Below are 7454 nucleotides of genomic sequence, written 5' to 3' on the forward strand. Positions count from 1 at the left end.
TACCAACCAGGGAGAGCTGTATAGAGAGGCTGGGGAGCACAGGAGCTCTTTCAGGACTTCGGAACTCTTTGGGGTCGGAGGGGCGGTCAGCGCCATTGTTTATGTCTCCCTCCGCCTCATAGAGTGGGGAGGGATTCTAGCCATGTGCTCTGGCCTATCAGCAAGGTCACTGCAATGGGTTTCCAGACTCATTCCAAAGTCCATTTTGGCCCCATGTTTGGGAACAAGCAGGATCAATAAGGCATTGCTATATGCACCTGGCCCCTCTACCCAGAGCCACTCTGGCTCAGTAGGCCAGTGCCCCTGAGGCCTGAGGCACCCATTCGGCTCATACCAGCCTGCCACAACCACCCAGCACACGCAGCTTACACAGAGGCCCCTTAGACAAAAGGCCACCTTTTCAAAACTGGGAGAAATAGCTATTTTGCCTAATTCATATAAACAAACATAGGAAGTCAAACAAAATGAAGACAGAAGAATATCTCTCAAATAAAGGAACAAGAAAAATCCGGGGGTGTGGGGGGACAAACAAGGGAAATGGAGGTAACTAATTTACCTGATAACGAATTTAAAGAAATGGCCAAAACCGGTTTGGCTCAGTGGATAGAGCGTCAGCCTGAGGACTGAAAGGTCCCAGGTTCGATTCCGGTCAAGGGCATGTACCTTGGTTGCGGGCACATCCCCAGTGGGAGATGTGCAGGAGGCAGCTGATCGATGTTTCTCTCTCATCGATGTTTCTAACTCTCTATCCCTCTCCCTTCCTCTCTGTAAAAAATCAATAAATTATATTTAAAAAAAAAAAGAATTTAAAGAAATGGTTGTAAGGATGCTGACCAAACTTGAGGGTGGAGCAAAGGAACTTGGGAGACCTTCAACAAAGAGTTGGAAAGTGTAATAAAGAACCAAGCAGATCTGAAGAATGCAATAACTGAAATGAAAAACATTAGAAAGAACCAACAGCAAACTGGAAACTCATTAGAACAGATCAGAGACTTGGAAGACAGACTAGTGGAAATCAACCAATCAGAATAGCACAAAGAAAAAAAGGATTTAAAAAAAAAAGAAAGAAAGAAACCAGGATAGTTTAAGGGACCTTTGGAAATAACATCAAGTACTTAAACATTTGCATTGCAGGGATCCCAGACAGAAAAGAAAGAGAAAAAGGAACAGGAACTTTATTTAAAGAAATAATGGCTGATTTGCATCTCTTGGGTGAGCATGTTTTCATATGTCTCTTGGCCTTCTTTATGTCCTCTTTTATGTCCTCTTTTGTTAAAGGTCTATTTAGGTCTTTTGCCCATTTTTTAAAAAATATATTTTTATTGATTTCAGAGAGGAAGGGAGAGAGAGAGAAACATCGATAATGAGAGAGAATCATTGATCAGCTGCCTCCTGCATGCCCCCAACTGGGGATCAAGCCCGAAACCCAGGCATGTGCCCTTGGCTGGAATCAAACCAGGGACCCTTCAGTCCAAAGGCCAACGCTCTATCTACTGAGCCAAACTAGCTAGGGCTGCCCATTTTTTTATTGGATTGTTTATCTTCCTTTTGTTAAGTTGTATGACAGTGAGGTACCATCTCACACTTGTCAGAATGGCTATCATCAACAAATCAACAAATGACAAGTGCTGGTGAGGATGTGGAGAAAAAGGAACCCTCATGCACTGCTGGTGGGAATACAGGCTGGTGCAGCCACTGTGGAAAACAGTATGGAGTTTTCTAAAAAACTAAAATTACACCTCCCATTTGACACAGTAATCCCACTTCTAGGAATTATCCTAAGAAACCAGAAACACTAATCAGAAAGGATATATGCACCCCTATATTCATAGCAGCACCATTTACAATAGCTAAGATTTGGAAACAGCCTAAGTGCCCATCAGCAGATGGGTGGATTAAAAAACTGTGGTACATCTACACAATGGAATACTACACTGCTATAAAAAAACAAAGAACCTTACCATTTGCAACAGCATGGAGGGACCTGGAGAGCATTATGCTAAGCGAAATAAGCCAGTTGGAGAAAGATAAAGATCACATGATCTCACTCATTTGTGGAATATAATGAACAACATAAACTGATGAACAAAAATAGATACAGAGACATAGAAGCATCAAACAGACTATCCAACCTCAAGGGGGAAGAGAAAGGAGAGGGGTTGAGAGAACAACCAAAGGACTTGCATGCATGCATACAAGCATAACCCATGGACACAGTCAGTAGGGGGGTGAGGGCATGTGCTGGGGGGTTGGGAACGAGAGGGGAGAGGTCAATGGGGGAAGAAGGATTCATATGTAATACTTTAAACAATGAAGAATTTAAAAAAAAAAAAGTAGGAAGGAAGAATGGCTGAAAACTTCCTTAACCTAGGAAAGGAAACAGACATCAGGTCTAGGAAGGATAGACAAACAAGACAAACCCAAAGAGATCCACACCAAGATTTATTATAATTAAAATGGCAAAATTTAAAGAGAAAGAGACAATCTTGAAGGAAGCAAGAATGAAACAAGATAAATAAAAACTGACCAAAAAAGAAACAACATTGACAAGTCTTCAACCAAACTTACCAAGAAACAAGGAGAAAGAATCCAAATAAATAAAATTATAAATGAAAGAAGTTACAACCAACACCACAGAAATGCAAAGAATCATTGCAGCATACTACAATTATATGCCAACAAATCTGACAATCTAGAAGAAATGGATAAGTTTCTAGAATTATATAACCTTGCAAGACTGAGCAAGAAGAAATACAAAATCTAACCAGATCTACTACTAGCAATGAAGTAGAATCAGTAGTCCAAAAACTTCCAACAAATAAAAGTCCAGGACCAAACGGCTTCACAGGTGAATTCTACCATTCAAAGAAGAGTTAATGCCTATGCTTCCTATACTGTTACAGAAAATTCAAGAGGAAGGAATGCTCCCAGCTCATCCTATGAAGCCAGCATTACTCTGATACCACAAAGACATTACAAAAAAAGAAAACTGCAGGGATATATCCTTAATGGACATAGATGCAGAAATTAGCAACAAAATATTAGCAAACTGGATTCAGCAATACATTAAAAGGATTATACACCATCATCAAGTGGGATCTATCCTTGTATAATCACTAAAGATATTTCAACATTCATAAGTCAATCAACATGATATATCACATTAACAAAATAAAGGCCAAAAACCATATGATCATCTCAATAGATGCAGAAAAAGCATTTGATAAAATTCAAAATCATTTTATAATAAAAACTCTCAACAAAGTCCGTATAGAAGGAACATAGTATCTCAAGATACCAAAGGCTATGACAAACCCATCATACTCACAGGTGAAAAGCTGAAAGCCTCCCCTGTAAGATCAGGAACAAGACAAGGATGCCTACTGTCACCACTTCTATTCAGCATAGTATCAGAAGGCCTAGCCACAGCAAACAAGAAAAAGAGAGAAGAGGCATTCAAATTGGAAAGGAAGAAGTACAACTCTCATTATTTGCAGATAAATAGATATATATAGAAACCTCTACATACCACACACACACAACTATTAGAACTACTAACTTAACTCAGGAGGGAGGTCAGAGATGGGCTGAGGCTCATGGGTGGGTGAAGAAGTTAGGTTCCAGCCATCCTTTGGGTTTTTGTTTGTTTCATTTTTGTTAAAAAACAAACAAACAAAAACAAACTTCTCCACATAAAAATAGCTCTGTCAAATGGTCATAACCCAACGAGAGGAGCTGAAGTCTAAGCAAAGTCTGAAGACGGGTGAAGGTTGCTGGTAATTAGGGGCCAAGACTGTCATACAGGCAAGAGGGAGAGCAGGCAAGGATTAAGCACAGCTGGTCAGGTGACCTGGAGGTCGGGTCAGGTGGCAGAGAAGCCAGAGGGGCAGAGGGCTGGAGGACAGGACCATTCTCTCGAGAGTCACTGGCCTGCAGCGGGTCTGCCACTCATGGCTGTGCTAGCCTTCTTGGGTCTCTCCACCTGGAAGGTAACTCTTCTTAACCTTAAAGAGGCCAGAACTTAGAAATGCTGGCTCCAAAGCAAGGGGCCTACTGACCTCTCACCCCAGAAGCAAGTCCTGACTTCTCCACTTCCGCCCTGTCTCCCTGGCCCCAGATCTGTCTCATCCTTGATGCTCCCTTTCCTTGCAGCCCCTTGGACCAGGTGCTCCTCTCCATTTTCTCTGCCTCTGGCCTCCCACCCACCCACAAGCCCTCCTAGGCAATAGAGGGACTAAGGTAGTGGAAACTCCGAGGCCTGTGGCCGTGACTGGAGACTGGTCATGAAGCAAAGATCTTAAAAGCTTCCAGAGAGAAAACCAGGCCTTTAGGAATGTACTAGTTTTCTAAATAGCAACACCAAGAGCTAAACAACAAGTGGCACGGTGCCTTTGAATTCTCCAGGTGAATGATTTCTGACATAGAGTTCTGAATCCAGTCAAAGCATCAATCAAGTGTGCGGGTGGAATAAAGTCATTGTAAGACATGTTAGGTCTCAACATGTTCCAGTCCTTAGGCAGCTGCGAGATCAGGAGTCAGCCAGCTGAGGCTCCCCCAGGCCAAGTCCAACCTGCTGCCTATATTTTATAACCCACAAACTAAGAGCATTTTTACTCTTTTTTAATGGTTACATTTTAAATCTTCTATAATAAAAGTGTAATATGCTAATTAGACCGGACAACCTTCTGGACAAAGCCAGGGCTGCAAGGGAAGCCCGGGTCCCGGGTGCCAGAGGGAAGCTGGCGCCGGCAGCCGGGGGAAGGAAGGCCTACTCTTGCATGAATTTCGTGCATCGGGCCTCTAGAAGTTATATAAATACCTGGATCTGTTTTGCTTTTGGCCCTTTATTCTCTAGCCCTTCGAGGTGGTTTGCTGGCACCTGTGCTGGACAAAATGGTCCACTGAAATGGGGAATAAGTGAAGAAAGAGGAAGCCATGAGAGCCGAGACACAGGAGGTGGGCCCAGGAGCAGAGGGACAAGTTTGCAGGGAGAGCTGGGAGGACAGCCCAGAGCAGGCCTAGAGGGAAGCACACACAGACACAAGCCAGGGCAGAGTGCTCCCAGAGGAAAGAAAGAAAGAAAGGTGAAGTGGACCGTTAGTTGATGAGTTTGAAACTATTGAGAAGAACTTCATATATTCTGCTAGGAACTTTGGGAGTGCATTAGTGACAGATAGAAAACTAACCAAAACAAGGCAGTGTTTAACTCTGGGAAAGCAAGATGAATATGAAAGGAAGTGCAGTCATGGAAGTGATGGAATGTCCATGACTCAGCTATGAATGGTATCTAAATTACAGGAAGTTTGATGTAAAATAGAACCAAATGGGAAGGTAGAAATAAATGGAGAAGAGATTTAAATCCTCACCTTTCAAAATAGGAAGGTAAAAGCAAATAAAATCAGGAACTAACAGTATCAGTTTGTAATTTAAACATAGAAAGGTAAATGTAGAAAAGCCAGTTCTTACAAAGGAGTAGCACCATCAAAGCCAGCTCTCAGCCCAGCGGAATACAGAATGGAAGCTGGAGTAGAGAGAGGAGTGAGGAAACAGACTATCGTCCGGGTGAGAAATGAGGAGAGTCTGTTCTAAGGTGGTGTCAGTGAGGCAGAGAATGGCAGAGGCATTTGAAGATACCAAAGAAGCTCAGTCGACAATGTGATGCACCATCAGATGTGGGAGGTGAGGTGAAAAAGAAGGCAAGGATGGCCCCCAGGTTCTTGTCTGGACTCTTGGCAGGCAGTCGAGCCACTTATACTACAAGGAGGAGGGCTGCAAAGGGTTGGAGAAAGGAGATGAGTCACGTTTTGAACGTGTGGAGGGGGGTGGGTCTGTGGGACCCTAGTAGAGAGGCCTGGTAAGCAGTAGTATATGTGGGGCCGGGCCTCAGGAGAGACTCCTGGGCTGGGATGTGGCAGGAAGGGAGCAGCACCGGGACAAAGGTGACATCTCACTCGGGGAGAGTCCGTGGCAAGAGAGAAGAGAGCCCTGAGTGAACGCAGGAGAACACCAGACCTCAGGCATGGACAGAGGCCAAGGAGCCCTGGAGAGGCTGAGAAGGACCAAGGGGCGGGGTGGTTGGGAAAGCAGAGACCGACTGAGGTCCCCTGCCACAGAGGTCAGGTAGGCCTAGGGCTGAGGGGAGTGTCAGGGTGCCACTGGCTACATGGATGGAGAGGAGCCCGAGACAGGAGGGAGCACAAATAAGCCGTTGGCTCACATCTCATAGATCCCTCCACTCACATCCTGTGACAACAAAAATGTCCTTCCATGTGTCCAAAACACTCCTCAGGGACAATAAAAGAAATTAGAATCATCTAGTTCAATTCCCTCATTAAACACACCGAGAAACCAGGAAGGTGAAAACTTGAGTGCAAAGCACACGCTGAGTGCACTGTGGGGTCAGGCTCTCACCTCCACGCCCTGCTGCCACCCCAGATGGCTAGAGACAGGACCGAGAATCCGCTCTCCAGTTTTCCACTTGGGGTCTGCCCTGTATTTGGGGAGGGACTCTGTGGCCCCAGCGCTGGCATCCTGACTCCACAGGACAGCCACCATCAGCATCTTGGAGTGACCATATCCAGTGACTTGATTTGAAACTTTTTGGTGGCATTATCTCATATTACCATGAAATGTAATTTTATTTGGAGACTAGAGGCCCAGTGCACAAGATTCGTGCACTCAGGACGGTCTCTCAGCCCAGCCTGCGTCCTCTTGCAGTCCAGGAGCCCTCGGGGGATGTCCGATTGACGTCCTTAGTGGTGCCGCAGAGGTGGGAGAGGCTCTCACCATCGCCACTGCACTCGCCAGCCGTGAGCCATGAGCCATGATCCATGAGCCCGGGTTCTGGCTGAACGGCACTCCCCCTGTGGGAGCGCACTGACCACCAGGGGGCAGCTCCTGCGTTGAGCGTCTGCCCCCTGGTGGTTAGCACATGTCATAGCAACCAGTCTTTCCGCTGTTCGATCGATTTGCATATTACCCTTTTATTATATAGGACTAGGGGCTCAGTGCACAAATTCATGCACCTTGAAAGGTACTGTGGGCCGCGAGGCTGTGGTGGGCATAGGGGTGGGTCTCAGCCCATCCTCCATCCTCCACACCCCCGCCTAGCCCCCCCACCATGGCCCCTGACCCTGTCTGCCAGCAGCCTCGCTCCCGCCATAGCCACTCCCACACACTGACAGCGCCAGCCCCGCTCACACCCACTGATGGCGTGGAGCAATTGGGGCCAGCACCAGCAGTGGGTGTGAGTGGGGCCAGCGCCGTCAGTGGGTGCGAGCAGCGGCTGCTGCCCTGATTGCCCCTCAGGAGCAGGGGGAGGTGGAGAAGCCCTCAGGGATGATCAGGGCTGGTAGCTGCCGCTTGCACCTGCTGATGGCGCCAATGATTGGGGCCAGCAGCGGGTGCGAGCGCCGGGCAGGACCACGCGTGCAGGAGCAAGAATTTTCAGTAAC

At 46.4% G+C, this 7454-nt stretch overlaps 1 protein-coding gene across 1 annotated transcript in view; it reads left to right on the forward strand.

The window, feature by feature from the left end:
• Positions 1 to 7454, forward strand: part of TNFAIP8L3 (TNF alpha induced protein 8 like 3) — a 38061-nt gene that overhangs the window by 11740 nt on the left and 18867 nt on the right. The gene's annotated exons all lie outside the window — the stretch shown is intronic.

Source organism: Myotis lucifugus, unplaced genomic scaffold, assembly GCF_000147115.1.
Source record: "Myotis lucifugus unplaced genomic scaffold, Myoluc2.0 scaffold_23, whole genome shotgun sequence".
In the NCBI taxonomy this organism is placed as follows: domain Eukaryota; kingdom Metazoa; phylum Chordata; class Mammalia; order Chiroptera; family Vespertilionidae; genus Myotis; species Myotis lucifugus.